Raw genomic sequence first — 26,040 nt, forward strand, 5'->3', positions numbered from 1 at the left:
GATGTTATATAATTTTTAAAAGCTTCTCTATGATCCACCATTTAGTATACAAATATTTCAAATAATTAATTATCGACAATTATTAATGTCCATACTAGTTAATAAGATTGAACCAAATCAATTCATTCAAAAATTTTAAAAATCAACAATCGTAGGACTGACTTAGTCTTTATTACATATGGTAGGCTGTGGCAGAATATCAGCGGTGCTATGAAACATTCAGCCATTTTGCCTAGCTACATTTTTATCTCCAACCACTATCGTGTGATACTAAACTTTGTGTAATGTAGTTAATGTTTAATTATTGTGTAATCATTAAGCGATTTTATTATAATTTATACTTTGTGAGTTTTTTATTGTAATAAAATGAAGATTTCTTTTTAGTACTGCAGTTTTTTTCGTATGGTTTATAATAGACATGCCATTTATGTTTATTTTTTATTTATAATTGACGTAAAATCTGTACTATTGGCATAACCAAAATATTTCTATAAATTCGCATGGTTTTTGACTAAATATTATATTAGGTCAGAAAATAGTTGTATAATTTTAAAATTATGAGTGTCGCAATACGACACATTAAAAGTATTTTAATTGAAAAGTCATATTACAAAATTGTATACTACGTGTTAGATAAAGATGTATGGAAAAACAAAGTGAGTCAAGATTCCACACAAATATGATTCAAAATGTATGTATTCTATAGCATTTAAGTTTATTTGAAAAGAGCAATCCCTAGAGTTTCTTGCTCGTTCTTCTCAGGGAGGTCAGCGCAGTGAACGAGCAGTAGCCTAAATGTGACGTTTGCAACTGTAAATTTATTTTTCCTATGGAATAACTTATTCTTTGACTTCCACTTTGACTCTCCCGCCTGAAGTATTTTCTTTGTGACATGGGGCTCTTCAACAGCAAGTCAACAGGGCTCTCAAAGGCTGGCAACGCATAGACAGATCATCTGAAGTTAGAAATGTCCATGAATTGCGTCTTCTGTTCGTTTACTTCCTACTCTACATAAAATAATAATAATAATAATAAAGTTATGCTTCAAACTTGATTTTATATTGTTTCATTTTATAGCTTACACCCATCAAATAACATTCTAGCAGAGCAGGTACCACATTTCAAACATCTTGGTAGTGTTATCACAGAAGACTCCAAATGTACCTCTGACATAAAGACTACAATCGCAATATCAAAACAAACTTCTCATCATAAAAAGAAACACATTTTCACCTCTAAAATATAGACAATTGAAAAAAAGTCATCAAAACCTATGTCTGGAGTATCGCACCTATATGGAGATATTGACAATAACAAATAAGGACAGAAAGAGATTGGAGTCATTTGAAATATGCTGGAGGCGAATGGAAAAATTAAATGGATTGAAAATAGATCAAATGAGGAAGTTTTGGAAAGGGTTGAGGGCGAGAGAAGTCTTTTGAATGCAATAGAGAATAGAAGGGGAAAATGTTTGGGCATTTGTTGCGTTATGATGAATTTGTGAGAGTGATATTGAGGGGAGGATGGAAGAGAAAAGAAAGAGAGGAAGACCAAAAATGGCGTATAGTGAACAAATAAAAAACAAGATCAATATAAGCAACTATAACCGCTCACGCGATACATGCAGCCGTAGACGCATACCACACCTAGAGGTGCCGGTGATGATTTTATACCGATTTATCGGATATCGAAGTTATAACAGGTAAAAGAACTAATATTAATTGCTATTTCGGTAACTACTCCAGCAAACTATAAAGTTTTTAATGCCTGGGTCTGTCATTTAAAAAAAATAAACAACTTCAAAAATACGTCACCACAATCGTGTGTGTTATTGTTTGGGCTGGTGATTTCGGTGTTTATTTATTGAAAACATACCGTAAGTAGCGTTTTTCAAGTTTACCCTGAATATAAATGTTTATAAACTATACTTTAAGGAGTAATTTCATGGTAAACGTTAGAACCACTCAAACGGAATATTATCATATTTATACAAGTACACCAAAAATTTCATTAGTGCTTTTTAAGTGCAGGATTTGCGGTGTCTTACTGCATTTTATTTGAAATGTTTTTGTTGGTAGTACTGAGGGTATTTATTTAGCAATGCAGAATAATAATTTTTATTTATAAAAACCTGTATTTGAACTGAATGCTTTTCTAATAGCGAAACCAAATAGCCGCCATTTTGCGGTAGGAGGAGCGCATCGCGTGAGCGGTTAAAGGTCAAGGAACGGGTTAAAATAATATGATGATTCTATAACTTAGTAAAACATACATAATTATACAGAGTTTATGACCACTAATGGAGTTTTGATATAGTAATGATTTAATTTCCATTTATTCACCTTACTGCTAATAATACATAATGTAATTAAATTCTCAACATTGTGAAAAGTGAGCCACAAATGTATCGTGAACTTATTTCCATATTCTACCAACACTCCGCGATTCCATAAAAGAAAAACCAATGAAAAGGTGTTATTGATATAGGTGTTACGGTTATTACCCATTTCTCCCTCAATGTTTGTTTCTGCGATAGTCGACCTTGAGTCGCTTGAACCGTGACAGAAGATTAGGCTTCTTATCCACTACTGCCTACTCATACGTCACAAAATAGATAACCCTTCCGTTCTCGAAAGATTGGGTATTTTTGTGCCTCATAGATTTATAAGCTCGGTGGGCCGTAACTTAAGACCTGTTTGAAACCTTTTTGCTGTCCCCGGAGCGCGCACTCTACAATGTGCTAACCACCAGGGTAATTATCATGCTGAATGAGTTCCTAGCGCACAACCAGATTGCTGATGTCTTCGTGGACAATTTGTCTAAACTCATGGCTGCAGTAGTTGTAAACTTAAATTATTTTAAAACTAGGTAATTTTGTATTATTAACTAACTACCGCCGTGTCCGAACGGTTACCATGCCGTACTGCCACGCAGAGGTTCCAGGTTTAATTCCCGGGTCGTGTGAAATATTGGTATTTATTTCTCTCGTGAGTTTCGGGTGAAATTTGTGGCTGTCTAGGTGTGTGTCCATGGCACCCACGAAACAGGGGTTTCCCTAATGCAAGACTATATTGAATGTGTGCGTTATTATTATTATTATTATTATTATTATTATTATTATTGTTGTTGTTGCCGTTGCCGTTGCCGTTGTCGTAGTCGTTGTTCCAATTTGTGTCTCATTTTATTTTGTTACATTTAAGTTGTCATTAACATGTCAAACTTAATTTATTTTGCTGGACCTTTGGGTTGGCTTACTTATAATAAGACTTGTGGACTTGGGTAAGTCCAACCTTGCATGTTGAGAGAAAAATAAATACGTTATTATTATTATTATTATTATTATTATTATTATTATTATTATTAATACGTCAAGCTTGACACTTTGTACTTTGGACCGTTCTTTGTCGGAGTTGGATTTAACGCTTAAGTGTCAAGCTTGACGTGATCTTACCCTTGTACAGGGTCAAGAGCACATCAAGATTGACACTTAAGATTTAAATCTAACTCTATGCCGCTTACGATAAGAACGGCCCAAAGTACAAAGTGTCAGCTTGATGTGCTCTTGACTGTACATTGTAGTTATTTTAACGTTTTAACTACGCAGGTTGATGACTCTTTATCTGGTTGCATTAGGTGTATCTTTGATAAAGATTTTCTAAGCACCTACTGAAAATACAATATAGTACTTTTTCTATTAGAAACACTTTTTTTCCTTCATTTACAAAATTCGTAGAAAGTTCTTATAGAAATTACATCAGGTTTAATTACAAAAATATCTGAATTTGCTACTATCATTTACAATCCACCTTATAAAATTTCCCCGTGCTTATTTTTTTGCTGTTACAACACATAAACATGAGCGCTTATTATTAGAATTCATTAAAGGTGAAACCCCTTACCATCTGTCTCTCACTACAATTGTCCATCTCACTCTATCAGAACAAGAAAGAAGGAGACAAATAATGCTATAAATATACTTAGTGATACTGTTTTCCAAGAAGACTGGACGTGTTTAGTGAATTCGATAATATTAATAAAAAATCATTGCAACTATGGATCAATTCATTGAATGGTTGGAAACGGTACCTCGAGTTGCTATTGACAATCACGATAACGGTGAGTGGTGGGTCTAGTTACTACATACAGTAATATTTTAAAGTCCCTCTACCATGAGATTACAGCGACAATCATCGTTAGCGCCTGAGTAGAATGTTTGTATACAAAAAGGTGTTTCTTCGACTGGGCGCTGTATAACTTGTAGAAATGCCACAACATTTCTGACAATAGTTCTTTTTTTGTTATGTTCAATATAATAATTTTATTTTATGCTATTAAAGTAGTGTTAATTTTTTTATTATTATCATTTTATTTAACCGCTCGCGCGATTCGCTCCTCCAACCGCAAAATGGCGGCTATTTGGTTTCGCAAATTAGAAAAGCATTCAGTTTAAATACAAGTTTTTATAAATAAAAATTATTATTCTGCATTGTTAAATAAATACCCTCCGTACTACTAACAAAAATATCTCAAATAAAATGCAGTAATACACCGCAAATCCTGCACTTAAAAAGGACTAATGAAATTTTTGGTGTACTTGGATAAATATGATATTCCGTTTGAGTGGTTCTAACGTTTACCATGAAATTACTCCTTAAAGTATAGTTTATAAACATTTATATTCAGGGTAAACTTAAAAAACGCTACTTACGGTATGTTTTCAATAAATAAACACCAAAATCACCAAACAATAACACACACGATTGTCGTGATGTATTTTTGAAGTTGTTTATTTTTTTTAAATGACAGACCCAGGCATTAAATACTTTATGGTTTGCTAGAGTAGTTACCGAAATAGCAATTAATATTAGTTCTTTTACCTGTTATGTTTTTGTTAATGGGTTTACAAAATGCTTTAACGTTGTAACGCCTGAATAAAGAATTTAATTATTATTATTATTAAAAACAATGTGCAAGCTTACAAAGGAGATGACTTACGACGATTCCTATTATAATTTATACGACTAAATAATTTTCAGATTCTATGTTAGAAGTTGATTACCTATCTGATGCAAAGGTATACCAGGCGGCTACAAACCTGCTACCACCGGACCCAAATGAGGTATGTAGACAACGTTGCCAGGGGCCCTAAGACGAAAATAACTTTTCCTTGAATTAAAATTTTTCACGTATTAATACTGCTCATTTTGCTCTAGAAATTAAAGCTATTTGAAAAATGATGATATCGTATACATTACGTCTTCTGTTTAGTTCAGCTGATATAAAAAATCATTGGTGTATGTAAAGTACATATTGAATACGGCGGTTTTCTTGTAAAATTTCTAGGTAAGTTTGTGTTCTTTTTCTATCGAGAAATTTTTTAGGCCATATAATAATCAGTGCATATTCCTAATTTTACTATATATTTTTTCCAATTTTATCGATTCAACACTGTTCTTCTTCCACATTAATCAACCAAAGACATTTGAGGCAGTATAGACTCTTAAAAGTTTACATTTTTGCTGCGAACGTTACATTTTCGTTGTTTTAATAAATTCTAAAAAAAACAACGTTTCTACGTACGCGCTCAAGACAATGTCAAGCAAAACTAAGCGTTGTAATACGATAAACATAAGTACCTACTTATACAAAATATATTCAAAAATCAAAGTACGAAATAGGTCACGATCAAACAAAATCCATCTATAACATGTATGTCATAATATATATTTCATATCGTTATTATGTTTTCTATTCAGCGCCATCTGTGAGTTACATTTTTGTCTAATTTGTGTGCGTTCTTAAACAATTTTCAAGACATTTTCAACAACAAGTGTAGTTGTACACGATCTGAAAAAACTTACGAAATTTACATATCGCACTGCTATTACAATAGTGTCGTAACTCAAAATACGTGAAATTCAAGATTAGACCATTGCTAAACGTAAAATTTGATCCTCTACACGTTAATAAAACCGTTACAATATTGTAAGAAATAGTTCTGGATAAAAAATATGAACTTACTTTTAACCTTTTATTTTTAAATATATGGAAGGTATGAAATTGCTTGGATGTTTGTTTTAGATGTTATAATAAACTTAATTTTATACATACATTTTAATAATCTTTCACTGGAGGTGAATAATCATTTTTAAATAAATACACTTTTTGAGTTAATACACTATAGTATCAAGAGTGCGATATTACGCGAGAGGGTTAATAGTTACAAAAAAAAATGTTAGAAATGTAACTATCTAGCAAGGCGGTACGTACAGGTCCAATTCTCGTATCAATATATATCTTCAAATATCCACACACATATCGTAAACTCTCTATAATGTGTTTAAAAATCGTAAATTACGACTAGCATAAAATTTTTTATCTGTGAAAATGTTATTATTGCTTCTTATTAACATCGATTTCGATGCTATTATTACATTCAAATTTCGAACATCTCTCTGAAAAACAAAACAATTTGATTGGACCTCTATTCTAATATCAGTCGAGATGAAGCTTTATTCGAAATGAAATGTCAATGGCAAACAATTTTGACAATTTCACACGTTACTTGATATCGAACGATATGATAGTTGGGGCCGATTCTAGTTTGTCTATGAATTAAAAATAAAAACTACGGTTGTGTGACATGCGTGAGAAAAGTTTTTATTTGCCGCGATTTCGCCAGTCGTAACATGCGGTTCCTGAACACATCACAGAGAGCTTATAACATGTGTGTAGATAAAGCAGTGTATGTAACTGTATATAATTAGGCATTTTAACACTCGTGAGATGTTTTTACGAATATAAACCCACACTCGTATTTTAATGCCCTTCGTTCAGCCACATAAACTACTATTTGCTTAATGTAATATTTTTGACATAGTAGAATCAACACAATTTCAATTGGTATAGTTTTTCGTATGCATAGTAATTTCCAACTTGGTTATTCACTGATGCCGGCGATGATCGCCATTATTTTTATAATATTCTTATAAAACTGACACTGGCACAAGCCTATTATAATGGCCTCCATAAAGAAAATAATAACAATCACAGTTCAGAGTACTGAAAAAACCGACTACAAAAGTTGGTAGAATTACATCTATATTGAAATCGGTTACCGGAAAGTCCACGAAACCGGATAGTTTGCCACCCTTAGAGGTTGAATATTTTCTTCCAATTCCAATGGAATCTATACTGAGGTAAGAATAGCACTAGAGCTCCTTGTGAAAGAGTACGTCCAGGGAAGCACTGCCACCTTACCTATTTCTGCTGCCAAGCTAAGCCAACCTATTTCTGTTAGCATTACTGCGTTCTGGTTTAGAAGGGTAAGGGTGCCGGTGAAATTACAGGCAAATGGGATTTGTACTGCAACTGTTATGGTCAGGCGTGTAGGTTAGTAGTTAGTAGTCCCGTCACTTGATATTATAAAAAACCCCTCTTTCCAACAAAAAAAAATCCTCAAGATCGGTTCACAAATGCGGTTCAGTTTAATTAATTATTTCTTTGTGATACACAGGTTACAAAATGTGTTCCAAATCACTGTGGTCCGCCTTTCAGCACACAAAGTTTTATTTTTTTTTATAAACACACTCATGCAATAATTTGCGTATTGTATTCATGCCGTCCACTAAAATAAATCTTAAATTATAGTCAACCGTGACCATGGGAGCTGTAAAGGGCCCGAAACGTCGGTTTGTTTGAAAAAACAAATTATACGCGATTTAAATCCGGAAAAATAGTTTCATTTCCTATGTGTAACAATCGCGAAAACCTAAGAACTCGATAAATCTTAAAAATTTCTTTAAAGGACGACGACGAAGGAGAATCATCTGAAAAAAAAAACAATCAAACGGAGAAAAAAGACGAAAAGAAAGACGAAAAGAAAGACGACGTTAAATCTACAAGCAGTTCATCGAAGTCTTAACTTAAATACTTAATTAGGTATTAATAACAACGATCGAACACGTAGAAAAATTCATTCGTTCCGGCTGGATTCGAACGAGCTCCCTCAGGCAATCCGTGGCAGATGTTCTGCCAATTAAGCCACGGAACGAACCAGCAGACCTTTCGAATTTTTTTATGTGCATTCAAAATTCAAATTCAAATTCAAAATAATCTTTATTTCATAGGTAAGCATTATTACACTTGAAATTGTCACAATGGTTAAACTCTACCGCTCATTCGTAAGGCAGATTCCCCTGAGAAGAATGAGCAAGAAACTCTAGGGGTTGCTCTTTGTAAATAACATTTACAATATTTTTTTATTTATTTGAAACATCAGAGATCGAGACTACCTCCATGAGCTAAACGGGTTACTACCACGGATTTTTGTTATCCAAGTACGCAGGAGTTGTATAATAAACCTTTAGTATAAAGTTTTTGTTTCACTATAGTTTTAAACCTCGTGAAAGGCAAATTTTGTATATCAACCGGAATCTTGTTATAGAAGCGTATACATTGCCCCTTAAATGATTTTTTGACTTTGTGAAGACGACTATCAAGAAAAGCTAGTTTATTTCTATTCCTCGTATTAATGTTATGTCTGTCAATATTTTTCATAAATAAATTTCTATTCCTTTTAACATAAATTACATTTTCATAAATGTACTGTGAGGCTAGTGTAAGAAAGTTAATTTCCTTAAACTTATCTCTCAAAGATACTTTGGGGCCCAGATTGTAAATTGCCCTAACTGCACGTTCCTGCTGGACAAAGATTCTATTGATATCGGCGGCATTAGCCCAAAGCAAAATGCCGTATGTCATTAGACTGTGAAAGTAGCTGAAGTAAACTAATCTAGCGGTTTCGACGTCTGAAAGTTTCCTTATTTTTTTAATCGCGTACACTGCAGAGCCGAGCCGTTTTGATAACTTACTGATATGGGGACCCCATTGCAATTTAGCATCTCACGTTATACCTAGAAATACAACTGTATCCACAAGATTCAATTTTTCGTTTCTAACTACAATGTTTGTAACCGTCTCTCTAACATTGGGTAATGTAAATTTCACACAATTTGTTTTTTTTCTCATTATGAAGTAGGTTATTAACAGCAAACCAATCAACTACTTTAGATATAGCATTGTTCACATCGTCGTAGGAACATTGGTGTCTTTTAACTTTAAATAATAAGGAAGTATCATCAGCAAACCATACTATCTCATGTTTTATACCCTCCATAAGGCTAGGTAAGTCATTAATATAAACTAAAATACTACTACTAAAATAATACTAGCATCTTGCAGATATTTTTGGTTTTTAACGACTTTTTCCGTAGCGTCATCTGTGAGAAATATATTTCTTCACTCAGTCAGAGAGTCACCTTTACAGCTACTATCGCTGACTAAAGATGTCGCTATAATTGTAATTTTTAAGTTTATCGCGCCATTCGATAAACTTAAAAAATTTAAATAATTAAATAAAGAATTATGTGTATTCGATCTTTGTATTTATAATTATAACAAAACTAGTGGAATTATTTTACAAAAAACCTTAATAAATACATTATATAATTTAAGTTTTATTTAATTATGTATAACACGACTCAATCAATATGTGACCCCGCGCACTGATAGTCGTAAGCTGACTGCCCACATTAGTAATAATACGAATTTAAGAATTTTGCTTTTTGAAACAATTAAGAATTAATAATTAGTTCTTGAATTTTCGCATTTATATAGAAAGAAAGAAAGAACATAAATTTATTCTGCACACACACATGTTACAAGTACAATATCGATACCGTACTTTCTCAAACTAGTATCTTATAAAGAGTGGTTACTCAGAAGATGGCAAATCTTTCTATTTATTTTAATTCGGATGCATTTCTTTAAGAATTGGTAAAAGAAGGAAACATGATGTAAAATCAGCCTGCAAAATTTATGCTTTAAAATACCATTTTGAGAAAGTTAAGGCGATATTGCGATTTTAGGCTTAAAGACAAAGGTAATGGTTTTTTAAAGAGAGGAAGATATGACGATTTGCACGATATTGATTGAAGGAGAGAAAGTGGATCAAATGAAAGAGTTTGTGTATTTGGGTTCTATGTTTACGTGTGATGGAAAATGTGAAAGAGACATTGAAAGAAGAGTGAACGCAGGGAATCAGGTGAATGGTGCCTTGCATACCTTCATGGGCAGCCAGAAAGTGTCTAAAAAGGCACGATTGGCTGTGCATGGGGGGGTGCTGGTTCCTATACTTATGTATGGTAGTGAATGTTGGGTTTGGCAGAAGAAGCATGAAAGCAGAATTAATGCAGTAGAAATGAGAGCTTTGAGGAGTATGGCTGGAGTGACTCGTATGGATAAATTACGGAACAGTGTGATAAGAGAGCGTTACGGCGTGGAAGAAGATATAGTGACAAAGATAGAGAAAGGGATGCTTAGATGGTTCGGACATGTAGAGAGAATTAATGAAAGAAGAGTGACGAAACAGATTTATAAGGCGAGTGTGAACGGGCAAGTTGGTATGGGCCGACCAAATTGAGGCCATCCTAAATAAGGGCCAGGTCAAGAGTACCCTTACCCGACGAGCGTGTATGAAAGCATTGATGCTTGTTGATAAAGCGAAAGATGTGTGTCAGGACCGTAGCAAGTGGAAGACTGTTGTCTCTGCCTATCCCGATGGGAAAAAGGCGTGGAGTATATGTATGTGTGTGTATGCTTAAAATGTATTGCACTGAAAAAGGCCCAACTTATCAAATACTACGGCGGAGTCACAGCGCTGGCTTTCAGTGGACCCTTTTCGAAGTGGCCGATTTATAAATAAAATAACAAATAAAATTCAATAGGAAAAAAAATGTGGACACGAATTAAAATAAGTACAACATAATAGCAGTTTAGTTACATAATGAAAATCATTAAAATACGAGTGTGGGTTTCATAAAAACATCACACGAGTGTTTTAACGCCTAATTATGTACAGTTACATCCACTGCTTTATCTATACACATATTTGATGAATTTGATTCGACCTCAATTCTAGTATCAGTCGAGATGAAGTTTTATTCGAAATGAAATGTCAATGGCAAGCAATTTTGACAATTTCACACGTTGCTCTATATCGAACGATATGATTGTCGGTGCCGGCTCTAGTTTGTCTGTGAATTAAAAAAAAAACTGGTTGCATTAAATACGTGAGACAAAAAAAATATAATTCCGATTAAGTGTAAAGGCATCTACGGCAAATGCATCTAGTTCCTGAAACCGAGAGACAAAAATAGCAGATTTGACAATGGTGCGGGATGCAAAAGATCAATCTCGGGTTGTCCGAAACGTTTGACAATGGTCTGGAAGGCACGAGAGGTCAACTCCCGCTCGGTGTCGGGATTAGTCTTCCTAGATTCTATATGCGCGCGATTATCTTTTGTATTTACATAATATGCACATATGCATACAAAATTATGTTGCGCTTTTCGCACAATTGCCAAATTGGTTTACTTAAATCGTGCGGGTATTGGATCCCAGCCATTGATTTACAAATAAATGGACGACGGGTCTAATACAAAAACAACGAAAAAAATGTCCCAAGTCAACCTATTTAAACGTAGTGACATGTAAAGGAATATGAAAAAGCTACAACGTTGAATTTAAATTGTAATGTCATCGCAGTACTGTCTAATTTTGCTTGCTTCGCTGTCAGTCGAACAAACGAAGACTAAAGCGTGAATGACGCTCTGTATACGATTTTAACGCCCTATAAGTTCTATTACCGGACAGTTTTATCATATCTATGGTTTTAACTTCAAGCCCCCAGGTCCAGACATATTTAAAACATCGTGCACCGATCGCATATTTTTTCGCATCGCGCACCGATTTCTGAGCATTCAGGGATGTTCGTGAGGCCACACACGATAGCTGGAGTACTGTGTCCAGTCTTCATCGTGGTCCTCTTAGCATACTACGCAAGTAGCCGGACTTATTCCCCGAACGCCGAACGCCATAACTTGGACCTTATCAAGGCGAGAGTGAATAGGCAATATTTAGGTTTGTATGCTACATCATCGACCTCGTCGTCACTTCCATCGTCCATCAGGTGAGATGGAGGTCAAATGTGCACTTATTTTTGCACAAAACGTAGTTTCTGTGTTAGACATTTGAGTGACGAGACGGTTCCATTTTGTTTGCTTTGTATACACTCTTTCCTTTGGCCTTTCACGCCTTTGGTCTGCTTCCCTTTCTCTCTTGTTGCTGGTCAATTTCTTTTTATTCTTAACAGTTTTTTCATTCTCTTTTTCTTCAACAGCAGTTTCATAGTGTTGATCCCATTTTTCTTTCTTTTTCATATCTTCCATTACGGGTTCCCTCTATTCTTCTATCCTCTAAAACAACGTACAATAATTATTATAAAAAATACAAATAAATACTCACGAAGAAAATCACACGTGTTTCTTCGTGTCCGGTACTAGGGGATAGAAAATTCGTATAATTTCGTATTTTATAGCAAAAGCACGTTAAAAATTTACAATGATTTTTACAAACTTGGAATACTTATAGAACATTACGTATAATAACAATTACCAAGAACACGTAAATTCGAAAACATGGCAGTAACACTCACTTTGATCTTACGTGACGCATTGTATGCCAGCCAAAAGCAAAAATCCTGCTCCCAACTTGGACTCGCGCGTCTTGCGATCCTGTACTGTTCTCCCGCGCCTCTTAAACCCGTTTTTTGATCAAACGCATTGCGTGATATCGATATAGTACGAGTGTCCGAAGCTAGGTGCCGTCCGGCGTTAGGTGACTTCCCCCTATACATAAATTTTTCATCAAAGACTTACTATTTCTTCTTAATATAAATAATTTTCATAAATGTACTGTGATTGTGCAGTGACGGTTGTATGAGAATGTTTTTCACTGTAAGCAATTCGTGTCAATTCCTTTATCAGCAATATCTAAATACAGTTATCTCGCTCTATCATCGTTATCGTAACAAGAAAGTGAGAGACAAAATTTTCTAGATAGACTCAGTGATTTTAAACGTAGGGTGTGACAAGAAGTCTGGACGTGTTTAAGTGAGTTATAAAAAATTGCAAGAAGAATTCTGACAAATTATCTAAAAACGTTATCGAAGACAGTAAATAGATACTTCATTATCCTTTTCATATAAAAATGTAACGACATTTCTTGCCGTAGTGCTTATATTGATTCAATACAAGATGTTCTATGTACATCAAAAAAAGTTTGCGATCAATAGCATAAGCTCCTATAATTCTTTAAATTTAACTTTATCAAGAAAAAATCTATGTTGTATGCTTTCTTTAAATAGGAATACCCTGTTTGAAATTAAAATATAAAACTGTTTTTTATTATTTATTTTAAAAAATTGAGCCATTAATCATAATGTAATAGTGATAGAAATTTCATAGAAAGAAAAAGACTGTTTAATTAAACTTAAACAACAATTTATTATTAAAAGGTGTGAATTCAATATAAAATAACTCCTCCCCTGGCTCGAATACATGCGAAGATCCTCCTGGGCATGCTGAGGATCAAGTTATCCAGCATTTCCTGGGGTAACCTATCCCATTCTTCAATAGCGGCTTCCCTGAGCTCTGGAACTGTCTGGGGACGTGGCTCACGGTTCCATACTGCTCGTTTAAGAGCATCCCACGCGTGCTCTATTGGGTTTAAGTCGGGCGAGCCGGCAGGCCAGTCTAATCGTGTGATATCGTATTCTTGAAGAGCAGCATTGACTCGTTGAGCTCGATGTGCGGGCGCATTATCATCGACCAGTACAAATTGGTGCCCATGGTTTACTCGGAATGGTCTGACGATATCATCAATAGCAACTGCTTTGTACATGTCTGCTGTCATGAAGCCCCGATACGGGATCAAAGGCGTTCTAGCTCCAATCATAATGCCACCCCAAAAGGACACCGATTTTCCGCCTTGCTGAACTGTTCCAGTGGCAGTTCTTTGTCTTTCACGGTCGCCTGGTCTTCTCCAGACACGGACACGTCGGTTATCTGGATGAGTGCTGATTCGGGATTCGTCAACGAAGAGACAGTTTTGCCAAATGTTTTCGTCCTCACCTTCTTCATTTTGCCGAAGTCTAGCCCACTGCAATCTTCGTTGTTGACGTTGCCGGGAATTGAGCGGAGCTCGCCAAGACCTCCGTGCTCGTAATCCAGCCTGGTGCAAGCAATTGCGAACGGTCTGCGTGCTAACTTCAAGCCCAGAGGCGGCCCTGACTTCTGCTTTTATTTTAGTGGCGTTGATTGTTGGATCACGGGCTGCCAGCAATCTAATATAGCGCTTTTGGGCAGCTGTCAAAACAGTTAGGCGACCGCTGCGGGGTCGGTCAGCTAAATTCCCCATTCCGTGATACCTCTGCAACGTAGCCACGACACAGGATTGGGATATAGCAAGTCTGCGTGCTATTACTCTCGTGGTGTATCCTTCTTCCCTCAAAGTTACTATTCTAGCTCGTAAAACCTCTGATAATCCTCTTGGCATTTTTTCAATCACAACTTTCCGCGAAAAATATCTTGAATCGCTTATAATTGACTAAATCAGATTTCTGAATGAGCGTAAGCTAGGACTGAAAGCCTTTTTATATGAAAAAACAATTGAACGGGGTCATTGTTTTATGTTCTAATTTATTTTTAAATAAAGAATCTAAAAAGAAGAAAAAATCATAATATAATCTACAGTAACAAAAAAGATTTCAGTTTTTCGAAGTGATCGCAAACTTTTTTTGATGTGTGTATGTAAATCACTGAATTTTGTCCGTACGTAGTTGATACAACTTTATGGAGAAATAGGAGGCGGCAACTACAAAGAAAGTACTTGGGAATCGCACAGTAATTGGTTTTTTGGGATCCATATAGTAAAACGGGGTACCCCATACTATTATTTTAATTTTACGGTTAAGAGTTGATACTAGCTCAGCTCAAATTAAAAGTTTTCCTTGTTCATTTAGCTTGAGTAGAGCTGCAGAAGCACTGGCTTTATTCTAGAATTTCTTATTTCTACAAAATTCTACAAAATTAAAGCCATTTGATAAATGTATATCGTAAACACTGCGCAAGAGCATCACGTCACTTGACATACTTGTCTATAGGGAAAAACATCACCTCATTCCAACAGAAAGGAGAACACTGGATCTTTCTTAGGACCAAACTGCGGGTTCAAAAACATTAAGAAATATTGATTGATTTATTTATTTTTCTTACTAGATCACATTAAAATTATATATAACAGAACAAAACAAAGTACTTGTCCTCTAATTACATGCGAGAGCGAAATATACTTGTGAATGGCTGTAAACTGTGTAAAACACTAGATGATATTATAGTAATAATACATATTGGATATACATACGTACTTAGAATAATAACGCATAGAAACCTAGCCCGCACACGCTAAGTGAGGCAAATTGAAGCTCTCCCAATGGGCCTACACGAGCGGGCGGGCCGTCAGTGCTCAAGGTCAACTTGCACCGCGAACAGCTCCAGAATTTTAGCTAAAAATGACGAAATGTGCGGTAAATGAGTGTAAAAATACGTCAGACAAACATACAATAGATACTAACATCACATTCCACAAGGAAGTAACGCGTTTCAACTTGTATTTTTATTTAAATATTCACCAAAATAGAAAATTAACCTACTACTAAAACTAGCCTACATGAATTTGATTTTTGCCTCACTAGTGACAGTTCGTTTGATATGAAACTATCATTCTATGCGTTATTATTCTAAGCATACGTACATGTGTAATTAATATATACATATATAAATATAGTGCACACATACGTATTAAGTATAACATAAAGATTCTCCTGATAATAATATAGTGATTATGATAAAATTTAACAATTAGCCTAAATATTGCGTTTAATAATATGGAGTTTGAGTTTGGATTGAAATGAGTGTTTTTTTATCTATAAAGGTATCTACATCCTTAAAATTATTATTATAGCCCCTGATTAATCTAGTGAGCACAGCATTCTTGCCATAATTTGTAGAATGAAACGGTACATGAAACAAAGAAAAGTGTCTAGTACGTTATTTGACGTACCAAATCCGCGCAGTCCAATCGACCATCGATAATTAACATTTTTTTCTTTAAGATGGGACATAATAGCCTTGAACCACAAAGTTCATCTGTTAAAGGGCATACAGAAGCCAATGTCTACGAGTGGCCTACAAATCTATTACCGCAGGCGGTAATAGATTTGTAGGATCAGGATCCAGAAGTGGTGAGTTTTTTAAAAAAAAAACATGTGCTCATTTGACCTCCATCTTACCCGCTCACGCGATGCGCTTCTCCTACCGCAAAATGGCGGCTATTTGGTTTCGCAAATTAGAAAAGGATTCAGTTTAAATACAAGTTTTTATAAATAAAAATTATTATTCTGCATTGCTGAATAAATACCCTCCGTACTACCAACAAAAACATCTCAAATAAAATGCAGTAATACACTGCAAATCCTGCACTTGAAAAGCACTAATGAAATTTTTGGTGTACTTGGATAAATACGATAATATTCCGTTTGAGTGGTTCTAACGTTTACCATGATATTACTCCGTAAAGTATAGTTTATAAACATTTATATTCATGGTAAACTTAAAAAACGCTACTTACGGTATGTTTTCAATAAATAAACACCGAAATCACCAGCCTAAACAATAACACACACGATTGTCGTGACGTATTTTTGAAGTTGTTTATTTTTTTTAATGACAGAATACCTGGCATTAAAAATTTTATGGTTTGCTAGAGTAGTTAACGAAATAGCAATTAATATTAGTTCTTTTACCTGTTGTAACTTCGATATCCGATAAATCGGGTATAAAATCATCACCGGCACGTCTAGGTGTGGTATGCGTCTACGGCTGCATGTATCGCGTGAGCGGATATGTGATAGAAAGCGATGACGAGGTCGATGATGGAGCATGCACACCCAAATGTTGCCTAAAAGTGGATCTTTTTATGAATAAGACTAAATCTGAAAGCAGGGGACTCTTCCGACTCCTTGCAATATCCACAACACAGGGAACCTTCTTCTTCTTATCTTATCGATGACACACTATTATGGTCCAGGGCTCGACCATGCCGACAGCGTCACTAGTAGCCGCCATTAATTAATCCTCAAGCGTGCAGATCATGTTAGAGCTCGCATGACACGATATGAGGTCATCGTTTGAGTCGCACTGCACAAGTAGTCCAGGTTAAAACCATCCGAAAATCCCCACTTGAACAAATATTTGATGTGATAATTTGATTCAATTTATTTCATCGTCATTTGCGTCGTATAACAAATATCCAATAGCGAATACATATATATATACTTCGTTTCAATCCATTTTAAACAAAAAGTAAACAAACAAGTCACTGACCCGACCATAGGCGGTTTAGTGATGACCAATTTTACTGCCAACTACAAATCAATTAATTAATTGAGTGAACGATTTGTTTATTTGAGTCATACTACTAGCGGTTTTCATTACATAATTTATAAAAGCATCTTTGACTTACAAATAAATGGACGACGGGTCTAATACAAAAACAACGAAAAAAATGTCCCAAGTCAACCTATTTAAACGTAGTGACATGTCAAGGAATATGAAAACGCTAAAACGTTGAATTTAAATTGTAATGTCATCGCAGTACTGTCTAATTTTGCTTGCTTCGCTGTCAGTCGAACAAACGAAGACTAAAGCGTGAATGACGCTCTGTATACGATTTTAACGCCCTATAAGTTCGGACACTTTTTAGCGCGGACCCGACGTCCGTATAATTGTAAGTCAATGAAAAGCGTGTTAAAAATTTTCAAAACCTTAACTTTCAATCCTTCTTAAAATCTTAGATACTCGTTCGATTGCGTTGAAATTTTCGATTTACAAATCGATTACAAAAACTTTAATTGAACGAACTGAATGTTTTTTCCGTACATCACTATGCAACCGTATACTATTCATACGTCTATAATTAAAATATAACCTCACTTTTTGACTACCATTTCTCAAATACGATTCTACGACGTTATGGAAATGAATATTGGAAAAAGTGATCAAATATCAAGTGGAAATCTTCGAAATATACGCGAAAGTGTTACTTATTTGATTTATTGAGTGATTGTTTTAGAACCGTTCAACCAAACCGTTTTGTTTACATTTAAAATGGTTTGTAACAGACTACAGCTACGTGTAGTGCTTGCCTCGTGTGCGTCGAGAAACTGACCAGCAAGCGCACGGTAAGGGCGCGTTCTCATTGTGTCGTAACGTTTTATTTACCGTTGGACGACTGTCGTTCTAGCTCCTCCCATTGTCTCGACAGACTCACGTTGTAACGACGAAACAGTCGTGAACCACAGTTAATCGTAATAATAAGTAATGATAATAAGAATTTAATTACCGTAACTTACAATTAACAATTACATATCTGAGCTATAATAATAATAATTTATTTACTTCAGACAACATTTAAGGTCCATTTTAATGTTAGTAGAGCTTATCCTAGATTAATACTTAATAACTAACAATGAAATTGGCCTCTGTGCGAGTATATACGTCATCGGGCAATCAGGTCTATCAGCTATCGCTTTCAGGATGCCGTTGCAGCTCCCGCACATTCTGTTCAACCGCGAGGCAGTTTTCTTTCGCCAGACTGCATCAAAGCCGTCCGCGCATCTGCGAACATGCCCGAAACGCTGCAAAAGCTATGATCCCCACTCTAGGCTACGCCGGTCTCGTGGGAAGCAAAGCAGGGGTCGATTCAGAACCTTACGATAACTCAGTTGTCGACCGATTCGACTAAATATCGTAAAATTTATTTTCATTTTTATTCACAGCACCCGAATCCAATGTCAAACTGTCGTATTCGAAACTGAACCCAAAATGACGTCACGCCCGTGCGGTTACTCGACTTTCTCGACCGGCGAAGGCTATATAACACAGTTATCGAATGAAAGTAACCGAACGTCCTATTGTTTACAAAGCAAGAATGTAATATGGAAGTCCGTTATTTTGGTCAATTTTATTAATTCATTTCAATGCAAGATTAATGCGTTCCTAAATGCCTTTAAAGTCTTAAAATGTATATAATCTATTTCATCTACTAACTCTGTAATATTTAACTCTGAATGTTCTGAATAACTCGAAAAGCGCCCTTTGATTCGAGAACGATATCCAATCTAACTATTCGGTTAAAATATCGAAGAGCTCTGAATCGGGGTCCACGTACGATTAACCGAATAATAATGCGGCTTAGTAGCAATAAGAACTTAGTTACAAGGGAGTAAAATACAAATAAAACTAACAAAAAGAAATGCTTACTCGAAAAACAATAAACAATCACCTAAGACATTATAACTAATTTTAAGTTGCTTACATAATCGACCAATTGTGTTGTACTATATGTGTACAGCTTCATTCAAATATTCATTAGACGACACTTTAAACTGCACGACTATCTGTCGCCACGACATAAAGGGAACGCGCTTGTGTGTAAAGGTAGACGATTAGCGATTGCGTCGCTACTGCATCGCATTTGCATCGCGTTTGCATCGCTGCTAAAAGCCGCTGTGTCTAACCACTCTACGCGTGTTTGATGTTCGCTGTATTTGTCGAATAGACCAACAGGGCAAACACTTTGTCACACATGCTATCTACACATGGTGATTGTTTGCCAAATATATTAAATACGCAATTACAAATAGCCATATTGCCAAAATAACTAAACAATAGTATTAAATCCATTAATGTTTATCAAAATAGAATACCTTCTAAAGTGTATTTATTATCAGCTATTATTAGTTACAATAATATTATCAACCTCGATCCGTAATCGTTATCACAATATTAACATTTTTAAGGTTTTAACGTTTGTTTAATCCATGTATTGGACGTGTTTAAGGAAATTAAATATTTGATTAAATAATAATTATAGAAATGGATAAATCTGGTAAAGTAATAAAGCAAATGGTGATCATAGATGGTAAGTAATTTTTTAAGTATAACCTGTTTGTGTGGAATTGTTTTTTTCTTGTCAAATAGAACCAGCAAAATTGTATACAACAAATGTTTCTGATTTCTGAAGCTTGTAAAAGTACCTTCGCGCATGAAAGTATTTCCGCAATGTCACCACAAGGAGGTGTTTAGTTCACCGAGGTAAACTTACGTCAAAGATTTCTAAAATTGTAGAAAGGATTCATTAATTGACATAAAGAAACTGCTCAAAAATGTAATTCTACAAAAAGAATAAACGACACTGCGTTCGACGAAATATGCATACGTAGTTATACTAAACATAATAGGATGATCGCTGTGACCATCGAGTATATAACCAGAAATAGAATAGAAGAAATAAGGGTCATCCATCCATGGCAACTCATCAGGCGTATGGGCCTTATATAACTTTTAAATGTCAACTCTCGTTTGCGCTGAAATCACAAATTAGAAAGCTGAAATAGTACAGCGCCAACCACTGACCTGTGTACGTCTCCGTATATTCCAAAAATAATCTGTATTTATTGTTAAAGATAATATCTCTAACAATGGGAGGTGTTACATTTGGTGGTGTGGGAAAAACAACACATTTCATAGGTAATTAAATATTAAATATGTATTTTTTTCAATTTTTGTCCACTATAGCCATTGACATTGACTTACAATTATATAGACGTCGGGTCCGCGCTAAAAAGTGTCCGCACTTGTAAGGCGCTAAAATCGTATACAGAGCGCGACACTCCGCTTTAGTCTTCATTTGTTCTACGGACAGCGCGATACTGCGATGACATAACAATTTAAATTTCGAATAGGTTGACTTGGGACATTTTTTTCGTGGTTTTTGTATTAGACCCGTCGTCCATTTATTTGTAAGTCAATGACTATAGCAAAGCAAATTAGTTTTGAAGTGAAACAATTGACGATACCCGTCAATAGTTTCGAATTTTGGCTGGGTAATGATTTGGCAGAATATTTTCAAACAAATTAAATGACATTTCGTCTCTATTTCTAGTTATATACTCGACGCCTGTCACACTTCATTTGACGTTTGTCATAGGGATGAGGTAAAGTCGATATATTTTAGTGAATTGATTTCTGAAGCAAAGGCTTATAATATTTAATGCATAGATGTGTGAAATGTTTTATATTATATTAAAAGCATAAAATATACATTGAAAATACAAATGCCATTTCCATTTATAAAAAATGTAGTAAATTAAAAAAAATATTTGTCATATCGAGTTCTTAGGGTTTCGCGATTGTTACACATAGGAAATGAAACTATTTTTCCGGATTTAAATCGCGTATATTTGTTTGTTTTATTGTATAATAGTCAACTGTGACAATGGGGCCTGTAAAGGGCTTGAAACGTTAGTTTGTTTGAAAAAACAAATATACTCGATTAAAAGCCGCAATAATAGTTTCTTTTGCAACATTTATCATATCATTAATTTATAGATTTCAAAAAAGTTACAACACTGACATGCAAATTCATTGCTCTATGATTAAAATTCATACTAACAATGAATGACATTTTTTATCGATATACCTCATCTCTGGCAAATGCAATGTAATGAAGTAACATTTGCACATTATCGTAGTAAATTATTGAATTAAAAAAAAGAAAATATTTTTCCGAGCATTTTTCACAAATAAACATGGATGGTGTTATTAACCGACTTCAAAAAAGGAGGAGGTTCTCAATTCGACTGTATGTTCTTTTTTTTTGTATGTATGTTTCGCGATAACTCCGGTATTTGTGAACCGATTTTCATGATTCTTTTTTTGTTGGAAAGGGGGTACTTCCATAGTGGTCCCATTTCATTTTGAAGAAAATCATCCACTTCAAAGGGTGGCTGTTCACGCATGAAGATTCGTTTTTATAAATAGCGTCTAACTTTAATTTAGGAGCAATTACTTTTAGCAATCATTTAGTTGATTTTGCTATTTCTCCAATTCAAGGCGTTTTTCTCTCAATATACTTTGAGTAGTGTCGTAGTGAGAACCTATTTTTATTATCTCCAGTATCAAGTCCTGTATAGTGGCGAACTAGGGGATATTTCAATGAAACTTAGCAAATAGACGTAATTCCACGTACCTTTGAGGTCGGTTTTTTTAGTACAGTCAAGAGCACATCAAGCTTGACATTTTGTACTTTGGACCGTTCGTATCGTAAGCGGCATAGAGTTGGATTTAAGTCTTGAGTGTCAAGCTTGACGTGCTCTTGACCGTACTCTGTACTGAGATTATTTTTACTTTCCCGTTCACGCGTTAACACCTCGTGTAACTGGGCGCTTACACTTTAATACCAGGCCCACGACTTGTGCGTCCTGTAACTTGGTATTTATCATAAAATCTTATATTCGAATACTTTCTTTTTCATTACAGAACTAGATAAACCGGCAGCCCCTACTACGGCTACACGTCAGTCTCCACAGAACTCTCCACCAGTGGTAACTTCAACATTCGGATTTACATTATGCTAAAGTTTCCGTTATAAATCCACGTCATTTCCTGCTAGAGGGGTCATCATTCCCCCTTATCATATAATAAAACCTTATGTAATCATTGGTCGATAGTGCTTTTATTACATGAAAGTATTAAAAATAATATGAAATACTTGTAATATTTTATAACTCCTATTTAAGTTTAACCGCTCACGCGATGCGCTCATCCTACCCCAAAATGGCGGCTATTTGGTTTCGCAAATTAGTGAAGGATTCAGTTTAAATACAAGTTTTTATAAATAAAAATTATTATTCTGCATTGCTAAATAAATACCCTCCGTACTACAATAAAAACATCTCAAATAAAATGCAGCAATGCACCGCAAATCCTGCACTTAAAAAGCACTAATGAAATTTTTGGTGTACTTGGGTAAATATAATAATATTCCGTTTGAGTGGTTCTAACGTTTATCATGGAATTACCTTTTAAAGTATAGTTTATAAACATTGATATTCAGGGTAAACTTAAAAAACGCTACTTACGGTATATTTTCAATAAATAAACACCGAAATCACCAGCCCAAACAATAACACACACGAATATCGTGACGTATTTTTTAAGTTGTTTATTTTTTTAAAATGACATACCCAGGCATTAAAAACTTTATGGTTTGCTAGAGTAGTTACCGAAATAGCAATTAGTATTAGTTCTTTTACCTGTTATAACTTCGATATCCGATAAATCGGTATAAAATGATCACCGGCACCTCTAGGTGTGGTATGCGTCTACGGCTGCATGTATCGCGTGAGCGGATAAAAGTAGATAAAATTAATTTCGTTCATGATATATTCAAACCTCTGTCCTGTAATTTTGCAAATGTGCACTTATTGGACCACGGGTGCGTTATAGTTATGCGAACAACTTGCGTAAGGACTTTTTCTCATAAAAAATTATGAGTCGATTGCACCTCAGGTTACCACGGTGCATTTTGCTCAGGTCGATCGTCAGGGGCATTGGCTTTATTACAGAATTAATTAGTAATTTGAGAAATGTATATCGTATAGTACGCGTGTTGTATTTACTTCAGTTGATATAATAAGTCATTGGTATATATAAATCACCTATTGAATAGAGGGGTATTCTTGTAAAATTTCGATGTGAGTTTGTTTTTTTCTCCATCTAAAATTTTGAGGAATCGTGTTGTCACACCGTATACTTATAATAATATAATTTTACCATGTATTTTTTCCAAATTGATCGATTCAACATTTTCACTATTATGCAGAATCAACCAAAGCTATTTGAGGCAGTATAGGCTCTTAATATAAGAAACCAAAATATTGACTGCGTCATTCATGCATACATTAGTTTTGGCCGCAGCATTTTGCTAGCAATACTCCAACATCGGATCATTCTCATGATAACCACTTCAAAGTACGTTAAGAGATAAATACATATATTTTTTTCTAAATTCTAGACTATGTCCAAGAATGAAGATGTTACTATGAGAGCTAAAGTATACAAGCTGCCTGCATATGAGACATCGTCAGACACTTCCCAGGTGAGATACCAACACGAGCACTAAAAAACCGACCTCAATAGATCGTGGAATTACATCTATATTGCCAAGTTGTATTGAAATCGGTTACTAGAAAATACGCGAAACCGAATTCATCCCCTAGTTTACTACCCTTAGAGGATATTTTCTTAATTTTACAAAACAAAAAGAATCATCAAAATTGGTTCACAAATGGACCGGAGCCATCGCGCAACATACATACAAAAAAGACAATACGGTAGAATTGAGAACCTCTTCCTTTTTTTAAGTCGGTCAACAATTAAATTTAATTATTATAATGTGATTTTTGTTTCTAAATTATTCTTATCTTAAAAAAAGAAGGTGATTCTCAAGTCGACGGTATTTATCGAGATCTTAGGTTTTCGCGATTGTTACACATAGGAAATGAAACTATTTTTCCGGATTTAAATCGCGTATATTTGTTTTTTCAAACAAACTGACGTTTCGGGTCCTTTACAGGTCCCATGGTCACGGTTGACTGCTGTCGGTTTGTTTGAAAAAATAAACAAATATACGCGATTATAATCCGAAAAAATAGTTTCATTTCAACGGTATTTGTTTTGTGGACCGATTTTGATGATTCTTTTTTTGTTGGGAAGAGGGTACCTCAGTATTAGTCCCATTGAAATTGGAAGAAAATATTCCACCAATAACGGTGGCAAACTAGGGGATGAATTAGGTTTCGCGCGCTTTCCATTAATCGAATTCCATGAAAATTGGACATAAATGTAATTCTATTAAAGAAGCCAATATGCAAACTTTTGAGGTAGTTTAATAAAAAATAAATAATCTTCAATAGGTATCCTTAGAATAATAACGCATAGAATGATAGTTTCGTATCAAACAAACTGTCACAAGTGAGGCAAAAATCAAATTCATGTAGGCTAGTTGTAGGTTAATTTTCGGTTTTAGTGAATATTTATATAAAAATACAAGTTGAAACGCGTTACTTCCTTGTGGAATGTGATGTTAGTATCTATTTTATGTTTGTCTGACGTATTTTTACACTCATTTACAGCACATTTCGTCATTTTTAGCAAAAATTCTTGATCTGTTCGCAGTGCAAGTTGACCTTGAGCACTGAAGGCCCGCCCGCTCGTGTAGGCCCATTGGGCGCGCTTCAATTTGCCTCGCTTAGCGTGTGCGGACTAGGTTTCTATGCGTTATTATTCTAAGTAGGTATCATGTTCTATACGGCTCTAAAATGCCTTTATGGTCAGGACGCGAGAACTAGATGGCAAGAAATCTCTGACATTCTCGCTTCTCGGATGTTCTCGAAGTTTCTCGCTGAGAGTCCGAATGGTTACACAGTGTTACTTACAAATTATTTCAAATATTCTGAGATATTCAATATCTTTATAAATGAAGTATGAAATTACAATACAAACAAGTTGATATTACGCAGTCCTCAATTTACTAATAAAAACAAAATATCATAAAAAATAAATAAAAATAATCCGTTTAGTTAGAATAACATAAGCATAATAATTGAAGATGTAACAAGAGACAGTGCCAGTACAAACATGTTTTGTATATATTAAATGTTATAGAATGACAATTAGGTTATATTATGTTCTACTCGTGTTTATTTTCTGATTGATGAGTTTACAATGAGATTATATTTTCTTTTGCAGGACAACTCGCAAAAGGAAAGTGATGTGGATAAATCTAAGACCAAGTCATCAAAATCTTAGTTTTTAAGTTTAAATTGTATGGGGTACATACCTGTATTTTAGGCATCTTACAGCTTAAAAATAGATTTTCTATATTTAACAATAAAATAATTAGTTGTTATAAATTAATTGTTACATATAAAAATACATATGAAACAACTTCCACCAAGACCTCTGTTTCATTGTAAGTTTTACTCTTAAGCCAGAATTTGACGTTCTTTTTACTTTCTATTTTATTCATGGCGAAATAATGCGTAGTTTAATTCAATTTAAAGTAAAGGATTGCACCTAGAAAGCAAAAGAATCTATGCGACTTTTCTGGGTTTTGATATTTTAGCACTGCGACTGATAGAGCAGTTATACACGGCGATGCACGTATTAATGA

At 34.8% G+C, this 26,040-nt stretch overlaps 1 long non-coding RNA gene across 1 annotated transcript; it reads left to right on the forward strand.

Annotated features, from left to right (window-relative positions):
- Window positions 1–5,100: 5,100 nt before the first annotated feature.
- LOC113226278 lies at window positions 5,101–26,040 on the forward strand. The gene is made up of 4 exons (XR_003310082.1): window positions 5,101–5,119; window positions 22,344–22,408; window positions 23,881–23,964; window positions 25,617–26,040. It is a non-coding gene; the product is annotated as an uncharacterized LOC113226278 (long non-coding RNA).

Source organism: Hyposmocoma kahamanoa, unplaced genomic scaffold (assembly GCF_003589595.1).
Source record: "Hyposmocoma kahamanoa isolate Upper Pololo Valley unplaced genomic scaffold, ASM358959v1 185, whole genome shotgun sequence".
In the NCBI taxonomy this organism is placed as follows: domain Eukaryota; kingdom Metazoa; phylum Arthropoda; class Insecta; order Lepidoptera; family Cosmopterigidae; genus Hyposmocoma; species Hyposmocoma kahamanoa.